The 16,465-nt window shown below is 37.5% G+C and overlaps 1 protein-coding gene across 2 annotated transcripts in view; it reads right to left on the bottom strand.

Moving 5' to 3' along the window:
- CHST9 (carbohydrate sulfotransferase 9) overlaps window positions 1-7,928 on the bottom strand; it is a 280,265-nt gene extending 272,337 nt beyond the window's left edge. Inside the window, exon 1 of one of the 2 annotated variants that reach the window (XM_037727876.1) lies at window positions 7,723-7,928. The gene's annotated coding sequence lies outside the window, so the exon portion shown is untranslated. The remainder of the gene's footprint in view (window positions 1-7,722) is intronic. The other variant, XM_017498122.2, reaches the window with a different exon arrangement.
- Between the last annotated feature and the right edge of the window lie 8,537 nt (window positions 7,929-16,465).

Here is a 16,465-nt window from a genome sequence, read left to right as displayed (position 1 = left end):
AAAAAAAAAAAAAAGAAAAGAAAACAATAGAAATGACCATAAAATTAAGTGGAATTTTGGGCTTCTTGTTCCTGAAACTAATGGAAAAGTAAGTATTGCATTCTTCATTTGAATTGATAGTGTTGTCTTATTTGGTTTCCTCATTTTCACATATATCTAATAGAGGCTTCTGAAATTTCTTTCACCACATTAGCTGGGTATATATATTTTTTCTTAACCATATTCTTGAGTGTTACAGAGTTCAGTTTAGGGTAGTATTTAAGTACTATCGTAAAAGGAGGTACTCTGAACAATGGGACAGGAATGTGTCATATCTGTTTACTGCAACAAAGAAGGTTTCCTCTTGTATAGTAAACAGTACAAAAAGGAAGGAGGGCTTTATTTCCACAAGCTTTCCCTCTATTCCATAGAAAAATAAAAAGCAGAGTAAAAGGCAGATATTCCAATAAAATTTCACTGCCTATATAGATCTTTGTGCCGTTCAAATGAAAGAAGCACCGTATTTGCCTTATCGCCTCCCCAATCTAACAACCTCAATTTCATCTTCTCTGAATTCCCGTTGCACCACTATACTCGTACTAGAAATTGTAACAAAAGTAAACCAAATAAAGTTAGGGGTCAGTCTGAGGTTGAATGTTGGTCTATTTAATTGATCAAGAAGATTCCAGTAAGCATGAACAATACACAGCAAAACAATCACAGATCAAATTGTGTTCTATATAATTGCTGCATCCTCTTTGTAGGAAAAGCTGCCTCTCCTGAGTGGGTAAAACATGCCCTTCTATGTAGAGAATATTGTGATTGTGTCAAAGCAATTGGTTGTTCGCACACATACACACAACATACACACACTATTGACTTCAATCTCAAGTGCTGTGCTTACATTAAAAAGCTCCTTTCTTTAAAAAGAATAAGACATACAATGGTCTAAAAACACATAAGATGGACCCTGAGTGGGAAGAAATCTAAGAAAAAATATCACACAATTTAATAAATTCAAGATGCTGTAGCTAATACTGAAAGGATATTTCATATTAACTCTTCAAGAGCAAAACTTAAGTTACAGTCCAGCAGACAGAAGTAAGAAAGTTTGAATTTCATTCTCAATTTCTTCCTTGCTTCTGGGATCCTATACTTTCCTGTATGTTGTTTATATGAGTAATCTTCAAAATCCTCTAATCTCTCTGCAAATACTATATATTGCTCAAAGAGAAGAGATGTTGGTGTGCTTTTAGGATGTCAACAGTGCACAGATTAAATACCTCTGAAACAAACAAATTCGGCCACACCCCTTCCCCTCAACTTCTAATATGCTAGCACAGGATACATCTATCACAAACAACATAACAAAATTCTAATACAGCAGTTTATTTGGATTGTAATAGCTTTGGGGCTTTTACTATAAGCATACTTCATAGCACTATGTTTTGTGGTATAACTTCCAGTATTGAACTAGTGCGGTTCCTTTTTGCATAAGCATGTTTCAAGGGCATTAAAAATATAAGCCTTAATAATACCTCCTTTCCTGTTTTTTCAAAGCCTAAAATTAAGTGTGTATACATACATGGCTTCATATTCACATATATACATTATACATACATGCATATGTGTGTGATAATGTCTGTCTCTCTATATATAAATATATATACATATGTATTTATGTGTGTATATAGTTTATACATATACGAATTATATATATATATATATAATATTCCACATATATATGTAGACTTTCAATGCTTTCTGGAGATATACATTTAAGCAAAGTTAAGGCCTGAGACAATTAATATATTGTCTAGCATGTACTTCAGTTTGTTACCACTTATTGTCACCCCAAAAAAGATTCCTAAGAGAAATGAGGACCAGAAGAAGTGAATTTTTATAAAGGTGACAGTGACAGAAAAGGATTAGAACATGACCTGCGTGACAGCAGTGAGTTCTATGGTTCTGGTCCATTAGAGGCAGGGGACCAGTGAACAAATGGGATGGTCATACTTAAAAGAAGTAAAGCTAGATAGGTGGGGGCATGAAAAATAATCCATGCCTTCATAAAAATCTTGGTTATCTGGCTCTATGGCTCTCATAATGGCAAATAACACACCCCTACAGAATATTTTAGTTAGGGCTGGGTATGGTCAGAGTTGTCACAAATTATTGGTGGCGGGGGGTTTGGGGGTGCTATTAGCTTTTAGTGTGTATGCGGTGAGGCAGTCCAATTCAATGAAGAGTTTTTCCAAAAATACTTCATATAAATTTTACATGTCCTATTGAACTAAATGTTATATCAACCTGTAGAATCTGATACATAATCATAATTAAGAATTTTATTTAAATTCCCACCAAAAGCCCAGCAATTTACAATAATGATAGTTTAATTATTTCATGAACTCTGTGTTCTAACGCTAGAATTGATAGGCTACAATGTTGATAGAAATTAAACCTAAGGCCAACTCAGCATCAAATCAGTAATTTTTATTTTGAAAGTATTTTACTTATTGACAATATGGTCAGTAACCTGCATCTCTTCAAATAGAACTCACATTAGTAACAACATGAAAATGTTCCAGAAAGTAATTTTGGGAATTTAGCAGAAGCATATTAATGGTATTTACTCTCTCATTTGCAAAATATCGTACTTTTACATTTTCTCCACTCCAAGAGTCTATCATTTGACTTTGCAAATTTTCCTTATTCCACTACTTCCTTCTTTCTGTTATCATATAGAAATAAGTCTGGGTTGTATCTCAACACTAGTTTTAAGTCTATCCTCATTCTTTCACTTTCATGTACTTCTTGCGCAGGATGTCTTCTGCTGTTTTATTTGTCTTAAATTCATTCATCATATATTCATGCAAGTGCTGATTTTACTATGTGTGTAGTGATGTTATCCCCAAGCATGTTAAATACACATTTTATTACACATTACTTTTATTTTATTAGCTTTTAAAAATTAGAACTATATTCTGTAATTATTTATGAATGCCTTTTGAGGATAAAAAGGGGGTAACAAAATATGTTTTTTAAAAAGAGGACAGAGTCCGAGAGGGTCAAGGATCACAGTCTGGTCCATGATGATGACTCAATGCATGAGAGAAGACATCAAGTCACAAGTCTACATTTACCTCTGCACTGCTTTATTTCATGACTATCATGTATTAGTTGATCCTGTGATGGCCAGAAAGAGTTAACTCTCCGACCTAACTAATCTAACTTTCTATGAGGTAGCTGGATGAGGAGTCGGGAGTCCAGATTTCTAGTTTCTGCTCTGCCACTACCACTGTGACCTTTAGCAGTTCTTCATGATCACTGTAGGTCCCCATTATTTCTGTAACTGTAAAATGAGGACACGGGAATAAATTACTTTTAAGGTTCTTTCCAGCTCTATTAAAAAATGCATAATCTTGATCCTAAGACTTAGGCACTGATAAGAAGAAACGGATTCCTTTAATAAATGTACATAAAATTTATCCTGTGGGTCTCAATTATATTTCCAACCACAATATTTCTTTTAAAATATTCAGTCTAGTCAAGTCTTTAAAAAATGCCATGCCTTATAAAAAATGAATATGTTTCCTCAAAAAAAAAAGCATCCCTACACTTTATGCAGTGAGCACATTTATGATGAGAACATAGTCTCTATTCAGAAGGGTACATCTACTTTTCTATCATCATTCTCCTTACTTCTATAAAAGTTACAGTTTTGCTGCGAATTTTTGAAATAAAAATGATCTTATCTTATTTTCCCATCATATATTTTTGGCAGTTCTAACCTTCCACACAGAGATTTTCTAAATTCAAATAGTCCACAGAACTAACAATTCAACAAAATCTATGTCCAACTAAACACTGACTATAAACAAGATGTTTAATGCTATGTTATGCATCAGCTTCTTGCTCAAGTAACTCATCCACAACCAATTTTGCCCTAGTGCTTTTGAAAAACACAATAGAAATCTGTTAAATTGGCAGTCTTGCTGAACTTCAACTATTTTATCTAACCTGGTCCACTGGAACAATAATTGAGAGCTTCTCTTTGATGAAATGTGTTTTTGATTTGGAGTATAGGTACAGAGATCAAATGGACCAAACCCTTTATTTAAATGGCTTCTTGCTATTCCTTCTCTTGGAAAGGACATATTCATATATAAGGCCTAGGAATGCCATTTAACGCCAAACACATATGTATGCTTTAGGAAAACACTTAAAAATGCAGTGCATTCATAGTAAGATGCACACATTAATACATTCTTATTTGGGTTTCAGGAGCACCCCATTATCACTTTTTAAAATATATTAACCACCTCTTTTACATGTAAAGTGGGACTGAATTTCTCAAACTTTGACTCTAAGACTTTTATTTTTGCTGGGAGCATATCTAGTCCTTAACATACATTCATTAAACTGGTATACAATGAAGTTTTGATTATCTTTCTGTGAATTACATGTAATCTCCTGCAAAGTTTCATACCAGGTTTGCTTACTTCTGCCACCCAGCTTGTTTCTGGGAAGGCTGTCCATCTTCCCCACCTCCCTACAAATGGGTTTTGGTGTTTGAGGTATGAAAGCTCATTTAAAAATTAACCTAAACAAAACAAAATAATTAGAAAGGCAACTTGCCACAATAACAATGAAAATCTTTTTCAAACTAAACATGCAATACATTCCAAAGACAAACACAGATGACTTTTTAAATAACTATGATTTTACATTATCTTTGACTCTGTTTCTCTCATTAACATGAATAATTCAGAGTACTTACTATACATGGTGAAACTCTTTCCCCTAAATAATTCATTTTTAGTATACAGGAAAAACAAGATGTAACATGTTCTTATGTAATATCCAAAGGCTTTAATTAGACTATATTTTTAAAGGCAACTTTACTTTCAAAATTATCTATAGTTTGGGTTTATTCTGCCCAATGCCATCCTTCTAAATTAGGAGAATACTAACACTTTCACGTCAAAGAGCAGTATAGAGCAGTGTAGCTGGTGATAATTCCCCACTTTTTCTTGGTTCCTGATAACCTTCAAGTGCATATCAATTATTTGCAAAGTATGAAAAAGATCATCATTATCTTTTTCCTCAAAAAATATGAAAATGCTTTGGGACACTGAGCCTACATTTGAGTGAAGAGAATTTTCCTAATCTGCTGTCTATGCTAAAGGAACAAATTATTTATTATGTAACTGAGATTTGAATGATAAAAAATACTCTAACATTGAAGTTTTAATTAAGGCAAACACCCCTAAAAGGGAAACTTTTCCTGGATAGGGGAACTGAATATCTCAAATTTTGCTTTATTGATGACACCGACAAAACAAACGATGTGAATCTATCTGCTGATTACATACCAACTCATCCAGATTCCCAAATACAATGAACACTATAGAAGTAAACATGTTATTCATATCCTCTCTCACATCCTTTGCCATTCATATCCAATATTTCTGTGGGCAAAAATGTGTATTTCTTAGTTCTACCGAATTTGGAGTTTGCAATATTAAGTTAGTCTCTTATTTTGTAAATTCTTTCTTGGAAGATATTACAGTCTCCTGAAACCACACTAACTTTCTGAAGTCACAGGGCTGATTAATGCACTGCTTCAGAGCATCGAATGTATCCTTGTGACCAGGAAGAAAGGAAAAGGTCATCAGGAGGACCCTGCAGCTGTACTAATTTCCAGTTTCTGGTAACAAAAAAGTGGTGGGAAAAAAGCAATCAGATTTTTACTGGAATATACGCCAGCCTTGGCCAAATGCTTTGAAACTTTTAAAATGTCTTCTTTCATCGAAAATAAAAGAAGCAGAGCTTGTGGTGTAATAAGCCAAACACAACAGTTACTGAACTTGGGTCAACATCAGATACCATTACAGCTTTCAGGATGGTCATGGGAATGTATGGAATGAGTAAGTACGTTTTGATACCTGTGAAAATAAAACATTGTGCTGTAAGTGAGTGGGAGAGAACAGATGGTTGGTAATGATTTAAAACATTTATGTTTTTGGACTATCACCAAGCCTCTGTATTAAAAAAAATATATGGTGTTTAGTTGGTACACACCAACATCTATATGCAAGGTGCTCATTTTCTGGAGGACGGTGCTGTAATGAAGGAGATAAAAGCCAAATGAGGGAAGAGGAACATTCTTCTTGTTTTCTGGAGGTATTCAGTGTGTGCTGTTTCTTATTGACTACATGCAGTCTAAATGTTTTCCACGTGATGAGAGGATTTTAATTTTTCCTCAATTACTAGTCCACTGTAAATGCCTAGGAATCATATTCTGTTTGTCTGGTGTAGAACTGTAATATTGTTTTGTAAATTTGATTCACTTTGACTGAAGCTCTTGTACCCTTTGAGCAATAATAAAAAGTGGTAGTTCCGGGTACTCTTGCCCATGAAAAACAATAGCATTCACCTTCTCCTCAAGTGGGTTGGCAGGCATATGGTGTTACGATTATGTACTAGAATTAGCAGGTACCAGGCAACTGAATGAGAAGACAGATAAATATTAAATATGGTCACACTGCAATTGGGTGTGTATATATGAGTTGAAAAGAAGCCCATGTCCTTCAAACCGAGAGGAATAATAACAGTGTACATAAAATTGTGCAAGATAGATTAATGCAATCCTGAGGTTAAAGCGAAGAAAAATAAACATTGGCAATACTCTCAATTATCAGAAAAACGGAGAAAAGGGAGTCCTATTAAGCATCCACGGCGTTTTGATTTGGATCTAATAGCATGATGGGGGAAAAAGTCACACACACAATGTATATTATTCACTTGCCATCGCTTTCAAAACCCTGGGAATTATGCAGGCACAGTTTGTTTGTGGGAGGGAGCTGGGGGTGGACCGCAGAGAGAGAAAGGAGGAGGGCCTGCAGCTCTAGACTTGGCACCTGTGAACTTAGTTGGAAATAACTCCTGACAGGCATCAACCAGAACAGCTTCTAACAGAAACGTGCTGATAGGCAGGATGCTCAAACGGGGCAAAAGAGGGGGCAGGTAACCGTGTGAAAGTAACAGCAGCAAAAATAAACACACCATTCCTTCTCTCCCAACCCACGGGCAAAAAAGCCCCTCCTCAGATCGCCCCTCCCAGCCCCTCTGCTCGGGCCAGGATCGCACCTAACTTCCCTCCCACCTTGCCCGCAGCCTGCGCCTGAGCCCGAGCCAGGTCGCGGAGTTTGGGACTGACGCGAAGGAGGCACCCCCGCAGCAGAGATGCTCGTCTTTCAGCCACACACGCTGGAGGACCGGACGGACTGGCAGCAGAAACTCAAGACTGCTCTTCCTGCCGTCCTCTTTCCCACCTCTGCCTGCCCCAAGCCGGGTCTGGCCCCGGAATCCTGGAGTCCAGGGTGCCCCGCTGGGGCGCCGGAATGCAGCTGAGGTGGCTGACAAGTTCAGGCTCCCGTCCTCCTCCAGCGCCCCCTCAAAGTCAGGATCCCCTCCCGCCCTCGCCCCCCACCTCCTGTCCTTCGTCCGCTGAAGTGAAGGGAAGTGGGCTGGAATACTGGAGGAGGGGGAGGTGGGAAAAGGAAGATGCCTCCAGCATCCCCAGCGGCGAAGCACCTGGAAAGGTGAGGGCGCACGTCCCCGCCCCTCAGGAGCCCGCTCCCGGCGCGGGTACCCAGCAGCGCCCAGTCCAGGGCCCCCCAGCCCCAGCCCCGGCCCCGGCCCCGGCCCCGGCCCCGGCCCCGGCCCCAGCCCCAGTACCTCACGGGCCGCTGCCCGGCGCCTGCAGGTGCTGCTGTTCCAGGAGCGCAGCTTCGGAGGAAACTTCGCCGCTCTCCGGGGCAAACTCCCGCGCACTCCTGGCTGCCGTGAGGTGGCTGAGAGCGGAGCGCGGCGCCGGGCGCGGGGGCAGCTCGGAGTCGGGCGCTCACCCTGGCCCCGGCCCTCGCGCGTCCCGCCCGGCTGGGGCTGCGGCACCGCCTCCGCGCCCGCTCCCGCCCGCGCCCCCGCCCGCCAGCCGGGCAGCTCCGCCTCCGCCTCCCTCTCCTTTCCCTCGCGCCCGCCTCCCGCCCTGCCTTCTCCCGCTCTGCCTTTGTGGCTCTCTCGTCCCCTCTTTCCTCTGACTTTCTGGCCTCGCCTCCGCCGGCGACTCGCCCTCCCTCCCAGCCCCGCGTCCCAGGGCTCAGGTGCCACCCCACGCCCAGTCGGGAAAGTGATTGGCCTCGCAGTTCCTTCCCAGTTCGCCCTCTCCTTGTCCTCTCCTAGATTTTCTAGAAACCAAGTCCTGAGGGACACATCCATGGGTTAGAAGGCTGTCGCAAACGTTAACTCCAAAGTCAGAATGAGTTTTGCTTTACAGGCAGGAGGTGGTGTTTTTTTGTTTTAATGCATCGATTATAATAGATCAATAAAGTGCTTGTTATAAGTACGGCTAAGTTCAGCAGCAGGTTTGCCTAAGCCAGGCTCCCTCGAAATGAGCGTAGTACACGTTTGTAATATTCGAGGCCTAAGAGTTTTCTCAGGCCACGTATTTCAAAATCAGACAAGCTGAAGTTGGCGGTTTTAAAGGGATTTGCAAAGACCAAGACTACAATAACATTTTTAAATTAGTAAAGGAAACACCAGGCTTTGGGAGGCCCAAGCGGGAGAATCACTTGAAGCTGGGAGTCAAAGACTGCAGTGAGCTCTGACCCTGCCTGTGCGCTCCAGCCTGGGTAACGGGCAAGACCTTGTCTCAAAAGGAAGACAGAGAGAGAAAATAAAAAATAGTTCATTAAGTTTTAAAAATTAGTCCTAAACATTATGCTAGCAACAATTTGACCAAACTAGATCTCTGATATGATTAATATCCAGAATATGTAAAGAGCTGCTACAACTCAACAACAAAATGTCAAACAACCTGATACAAATGGGCAAAGGACTTGAATAGACAAAAGAGTTTAATTTTTAAAATTTGTATATCTGCTGGTTTTATTTTTGTTTTGTTTTGTAGATTTTTAAATTTCAGCTTAATTTTACAGGAGTTTTAAAGTTATGAATGTCATATAAACATTATTGAAAATTTGGAAAATTGAAAAAAGTAAACAAATCATTCTACAAGCAAATCATTGTAATAAAATCTGCTGATTTATTAACCTCAAAGTACATTCAACAGCAACAGTGCCTTTATACGAGGAAGACTTCATCATTCTCAGGTTCATTTGAAGAAGACACACAATGCTGATACCATTAGGCTAAGCACAACAAAAAAGTTAAACTTAACTCTGAAAGTATAACTAGTTTGCCGGGCGCGGTGTCTCACACCTGTAATTCCAGCACTTGCGAGGCAGAGGCTGGCAGATCATGAGGTCAGGAGATTGAAACCATCCTGGCCAACATGGTGAAACCTGTCTCTTCCAAAAATACAAAAAATTAGCTGAGTGTGGTGGCGAGTGCCTGTAATCCCAGTTACTCAGGAGGCTGAGGCAGGAGAATCACTTGAACCAGGGAATCGGAGGTTGCAGTGAGCCAAGAACACGCCACTGCACTCCACCCTGGGTGATGGAGAGAGGCTCCAAGAGAGACTCTATTTCAGAAAAAAAAAAAAGTATAACTAGGAGTATAAAGAATGACCTCAGTGAGCTGCTCACAGAGATAAAAAATGTGTGTAAGGAGGCCTGGGGTAGAGAGGTAGGAAAACAATAGGAAAGGATACCTTAAAAGCAAACAAACAAACAAAAAACTATTATAAGGCATCAGCACGACATTGCTATGGGACAGTTCTTGCTATTTTTGAGTTTGTGCTTTTCTTTAATCATCCGGGTGTTAATGATGACTTGGCTTAATGAATGGCCAAAGTAAAAATTCAGCAGAAATGCATTTAGCACAATATGCTAGGTCATGTGGGTGTTGCAAATATCTCTAAACCATCTTATTTGTGGCTCCAACTATTGTTTGAGGGAAAGCAGAGATATATTTATCTGGAAAGGGATATTTTTACACAAGTACATAGAGGATAGTCCAGTAGCTACAGTAGTTTATCTTATCTTGATTTTATACTGTAGCATAAAACTAGAAAAAATGTAATAGAATGTGATTTATGCTGATGCATCGTCAAGAGAACGCAAGCTAGCCTACTGAATCAGAAGAAAAGAATGACAGAACTCTTGAAAGAGAAGATAAAACCCACCATATCCAGATATTTCTGGGGAAATAAAATAAAAACAAACAACTATTAAAGCAAGATGTAGGCTGAGCATGGTGGCTCATGCCTGTAATCCCAGCACTTTGGGAGGCTGAGGTGGGCAGATCCCAAGGTCAAGAGATTGAGATCATCCTGGCCAACATGTTGAAATCCTCTCTTCACTAAAAATACAAAAATTAGCTGAGCATGGTTGCAAGTGCCTGTAGTCCCAGCTACTTGGGAGTCTGAGGCAGGAGAGTCTCTTGAACCTGGAAGGCAGAGGTTGCAGTGAGCCAAGATCGTGCCATTGCACTCCAGCCTGGGCAACAGAGCCAACTCAAAAAAAAAAAAAAAAAAGAAAGAAAGACTAACTTAAAATCACTTTTTAGATAGCTTCCATTAGTGCTATGAAATAGAAAGAGAACAGAATTTGTTCATGCTAAGTTGGGCAAGTCTTCTCTCCCTGGGCTCAGTTTCCTCATCTGCAGTGCATGAAGTCATTGAACTTAGCAAGCCCTAAGGATCCTTCTGGCTTCAAAACTCCCATGATGTCTGATAAAGAACACTTATCTTGACAAAGCCCTTCAATTCATTTTCACCTTCACATATTGATTTATCTGTATAGTGACATTTAAAGTGAATTCTAATCAGTATATAAAAGTCTGATGTAGACTTTTCTTCTGTAGAAGAAATTGAAAACAACAACAACAAAATATGTGACTACAAGAGAGAAACAAAGGCCTGATTACCAGAAGTCAGTCTACAGGATGCAGAATGTGGCATTGTACAAAGTAGAAACTCCCTTCTGAAATTTAAGAAGAAATCATTGTAACATCAGGAATAAGTAGAAAAATGGTGAAAGCATTAAGATTTTCCAGTCAAGGAGAGATTTGGAAACATAATGATTTCCCTCCTGCCATAGCAAGCATGGTATAGCAAATTTTATAATTTAGGGTAGATCAGAATTATCATGTGATGAAGACATAATTAAAAAAAAGATTTGACACTGCCTTTAACATTTTTTAAGGAAGATGTTATTTTCTTAAAAATCAAGAAAAAATCAAGGACCAGATATCTATAAATAAAGCAAAAATTAAGTGTTCAGAAGAATATTGGGGAGAAAAAGCAGAATGCAAAGGGGAAAATGCCTTATGGAAAGAGTATAGGAGTAATGGTAAATGAGGAAGACTACAACTCCTAAAGAATTATAAATTTTAAATTGTATGAAAAATAGTACTGGCCAAACAGAAAAACTAAGAGATAACTATAAGTAAATAAAAATGAAACAAGATGTGTTGCCATTATTATATATCAGCTGCCCCAGTAAAGCAATAATTCAAGGTCAAATAACTTAGAATAGCCAGCACCTAATAGTCTTGGTAAATAGAGCAGGTCAATAAATATGTATTGATCGGTTGATTGAATAAGAAATGCTTGCAGTTATTTTAGGAAAATCAAAGTCACTTGGGAGGTTATGCATGCAATTTCTTAAACTAAGCAATAATAAATTCCCTTTCAAAACAATATAATATAAAACCTTTCCTAATAGTTACCTTTAAGTCCTAAACAATGAAATCATATAAAAGTTTTTATAAGATAATGTTTGTATATAGCTAAGCCTAAATTGGAAATAAACTGTGGAAATATAAATGTGCTTCTGTAGAAAGAAATTATATTTTATATCTTTGATGGTTTTTGATAGGTGGTTGGAATATGGAAAATTCTATGTGAACAATTTACCAAAAAAATGCTATACTTTTCTCTAATCCAATATTTGGACATATAAATATTTTCCAAACTGGGTTCAGGTTTTGATATGGCCAGTCAAAGATAATGATATATTATTTCAAAACCCTACATCAAAATAAAATTAATTTGAAATTGTCTGAAATAATGAGATGCCTTCCATCCTGTAAGTTTCAACATTGTCATGTCAAGAGATAAGATAATGATAGACCTTTTCTTACCAAATATTTTATTAATTAATTCACCAAGCTTGGCCTGTTTAGTGAATATAGACACTATGTACTGGTGTCTTGGATACAAAATTTAGCAAGATGTGATTCCTTTAAATAATGAACTCAAACCACAGATCATTAAATTTAGAAGTGATAACCTTACAGGAAAAAGAAAGATCTGCTGGGAGTGAATAAAAGAAAAAAGAAAAAAGAAAAAATAGCTTTGTGATTTCTATCAATGGTGTGCATGTGTGAATGTATGTGTGTGTACTTGAAAGAGAGAGAATGCAGGCAACAGGCAAGCTGGTAAGAAATTTGAGGAAATAGAGAATATGTCAATGATGTATCCTAAGATAAAATATAGCAGGTGAGGGCACAGAGTAATTCTAAATCCATCCCCGCCTCCTATGCAATGAAATATTTCCTCGTGCAGCACAGGGAGTACTTGTGATATACGGCTCACCTCACCAAATCAAATATCATTTCAGCCCAGAGGGACACAGGGCATGGTGACCGAGGAAGGGATTTTATTGACTGTTCAAAATGTGTTGTCCTTAATGGGAGGATTTTTTTTTCAAATAAAGGCAAATAATGATTTTTGAAGACTAATACATAAGATGAAAAATTAGTGTAAAAGCAAATTTGTACTCAGTAGTAAAATAAGTATAATATCAGTAGTGTCATTTCTAATGTAAATACTTAAAGTGAGCTGAAACCGAAACCAATTCAGCTTAGTATCATTAAGCTTGTGTTTTTATTTAGTTAGTTATTTACATCTGAATCTATGTCTACATACAGCTATTCTAAATAACATTTGGATATTTGGTCTATTTAAAAGTCTGTTTTTTTCCCCTTGTAATAAAAATTTTAAATATCTTTTCCTAATACTTAGAAAAGAAGGAAAGTATCTATTAGATATTTACATCTTGTACTTAAGAGGGGTAATGACAGTGGGATTTAGAACTTGAAAGACTGCCTTATTTTAGAGAGAAAACAAAGATTCTATTTCTGGCTTATAATTATGAATGTAACCCAAATCTCAGTTACTAAGATAAAAATAAACAAGTTCAAGATACAATTTCTTGCTAAAGTCCTTTCCTCAATACATTTCTTCATATACATGGTAACACCCAAGAATAAAATTTCCAAGTAGGAATGTATCCTAATGCAATTACCTTGGAACATTTTCATATTTAAGTTTATTAGAAATCATATATTTAGGCATTTATGAAATAATTTTTGAATTAATTTAAATAGCTCAATGAAATAACATCACTATTACATTAATATGACTCACTTTCTTCTTCTCTCTATCCTGTTGCTTCGTGTTCTATGTACTAGCTAGCCATTGTTCTGGGCCCTTTAATTCTTGATTTTCAAGTATCAATCTTATTTTGTAAAAAATCTCCATACACAGAAACTCTGATATTGTAGTTACATTGCGATACAGTCTAATTTTGGATGTTGGTCACAAATTTTTTTTTTTTTTTTAGGTCTTGGAGTTCTTTTATACGGGATTCAAAACTAAAATTCCATAACACACTAACTGTAGTTCTAAGGCTTATTTATGGTCAGAAGGACGATAGAGCAGAAGTTGGTAATAGGGAATCAGGTAAGTAAACTGTTGTCCTGAGAACAAGATCAGTCCACCCCAAGGTGAAAGATCAGAACTTTTAAAATTTGAGTTATTAAAATTAAGCTTGTTAGTACCTTGATGCAAGAGAGTTTTCTACAATGACTCTAAAAGTAGAGCCCGGGTCCTGGCAAGTAAATGAACAAGCTTTTAATACAGCTCAGTTATGTAAAATACTGTACACTGTAAAAGATCTAGAAAACTAGAGCTTCAAGTCATGTTTTTAAAAAAGCCATTAAGCTTAATTGAAAAACCCATTATAGAGTACAAAACTGCAACAAGAGCCACGGTGATTCCATGGCGTGTAGACCCCAAGTCCTTCATGCAGAGCTGCAGCCAGTCAGTGGAGGTACCACATTAGTGTGCTGTGGACACAAGCATGTCCAGGCTTTCACAGTATCACAATTAAAACCTCTTTCAAGCTTTCTTTTTCATCTTGATTGGACGGCCTTTTCAACAAATCTGCACATAGATATCCAATCTTCATTTTTTAGACACATGTGACTGCATTTCATGGAGTACTAAATCACTTCTACATTATGCAAATGCCAAGAAAGTATAGAATTCTTGTGCTATCTTTTTTTCCAACTACCACTAAAAGCAAAGGAATGAAATACCTGTTACCTCTGAACACCATTTATACTTCTGGGTTAGGTATGCAAATATTTTTCCCAGCACAGGAGCTGGCCCTTTTCTGTGGTTAATCTGTCTAAAGATTTTAATAGGAGAGAAAAATAAAAATGTGTTTCAATGTGAAGAAGTAGCAAGAAGGAAAGCAAAGGTATCATATGAAAAAATCTAGAAATGCCCCAATTGACAACTTTATTGTAAATGTGGTAAATATCAGGAATTAAAGCATCACAATGGAATGTTCAACAGCCATTCCTTAGCCATGAATAAACTCTTAAATCATTTTTCAGATTAAATGCAGCAAAATAGCATTATTTTTAACCATAATGAGTTATCACAGGTGCTGAATACACAAATGACTATTTCACATAGAATGAAACAGAAAGCAGCAAAGAAATGACCTTAATGAGTAATGAAAAAGTATCAAGTTAGGGAAGTTAAAGAAAAGCTCAATGTTTGTTATTACTTCCTACTTTACTTGAATATTTTGAAGCAAGTCTGTTGATGAAAAAAAACTAGTAAATATTTATAGATACTATGGCTACCTTAAGTAGTCTGTCATTTTAGCAAAACAAACATGGCCTCTGCTAAGCATTTGTTTTAAAATTTAAATTGTAAGCCTGATGCAGTGGCTCACACCTGTAATCCTAGCACTTTGAGAGGCCAAGGTGGGTGGATTGCTTGAGCTCAGGAGTTCAAGACCAGGCTGGGCAGAATGGAAAAACTGCATCTTGACAAAAAATACAAAATTTATCCAGGCATTGTGGTGCACACACATGGTCTCAGCTACTTGGGAGGCTGAGGTAGGAGGATTACTGAGCCCAAGAGGCCAAGGCTTCAGTGAGCCATGATTGTGCTGCTGCACTCCAGCCCAGGTGACAGTGAGACCCTATCTCAAAAAGAAAAAGAAAAAAAGAATTGAACTTAAAATAAGATCCATGGAAAAGACCAAATAGTCTAGCATTTTTAAGCTGTCTTCAAGATTTATAAAAGAAAAATATCTTAAAGAAAATGAGCTACATCAACCAACAAGTGAATAAAGAAAATGTGGTGCATAGACACCATGGAATGCTACTCTGTTATAAAAAGAAATTAAATAATGTTTCTTTCAGTAAGTTGGATGGAGCTGGAGGCCATTATTCTTGCTGAAGTAGTTTAGAAAATGAAAACCAAATATCATATACTCTCATTTATAAACGGGAGCTAAGCTATGGGGATGCAAAGCCAAAAGAATGATATAATGGACTTTGTGGACTCAGGGAAGGGGAAGGTTGGGGGTGGTGAGGGATAAAAGACTACATATTGGGTGCAGTGTATACTGCTTAGGTGATGGGTGCAGTACAGTCTCAGGAATCACCACTAAATAATTTATCCATGTAACCAAGAACCACCTATACCCCAAAAACTATTGAAATAAAAAAAATTTAAAAAGCCATAGTTAGTAATTACTGAAAAAAAGAAATGGGCTAAAATGTAAAGCATCAAGTATTATATTGCATATATGTCATATATGTGTGTATGTATATGTACATATATATAAGGAACCATTTCTGTTTTTTCAAATATTTGTTGTGCTTCTCCATGTCTACAGTGCCCTTTGAACATTACCACATAAACAAGAAAATCACCTTCATGTTGATTAATTCTAGCAGGAAAAGAAGAATACTAAATAAGCATAGCAATAAATAAACAAGATGAATAAAGACTAAAAATTTTAATGAGGGAAATAACCACAGTTCTATAATAGTTAGTAGGGGGAGAAGATACTGAGGTAGTAGTTCAAGAAAGAAGGAGATGTTTGAGCTGAATCCTTAAAGATGAGAACTAGTAAACCAAGCCAATAGCCTAGGGGATGGTGTTTCAGGCAGAAAGATCAGCATGTGTGAACATCCTGATTTGAGAGAGAGTCTGACATATTTAGGGAAAATAAAAGAAGCCAAATACTGTGGTAAGGCGAGGCACCTTGAGCTGAGGTTAAAGACATGGAAGAGGCCAGCTATGAGGGTAGCTGGGACAGGACATGGCATCCACACTTCATTTTATGTGTCGGGGAAGCCTCCAGAAGAGTTTAAGCAGAGATAGTCAGATTTATATTTCTTGATAGTAGATGTCAATAGATAA

Source organism: Cebus imitator, unplaced genomic scaffold (assembly GCF_001604975.1).
Source record: "Cebus imitator isolate Cc_AM_T3 unplaced genomic scaffold, Cebus_imitator-1.0 Scaffold12, whole genome shotgun sequence".
Lineage (NCBI taxonomy): Eukaryota > Metazoa > Chordata > Mammalia > Primates > Cebidae > Cebus > Cebus imitator.
The sequence above is the reverse complement of the archived record's forward strand: the minus strand, read 5'-3'. Positions and strand labels throughout refer to the sequence as shown.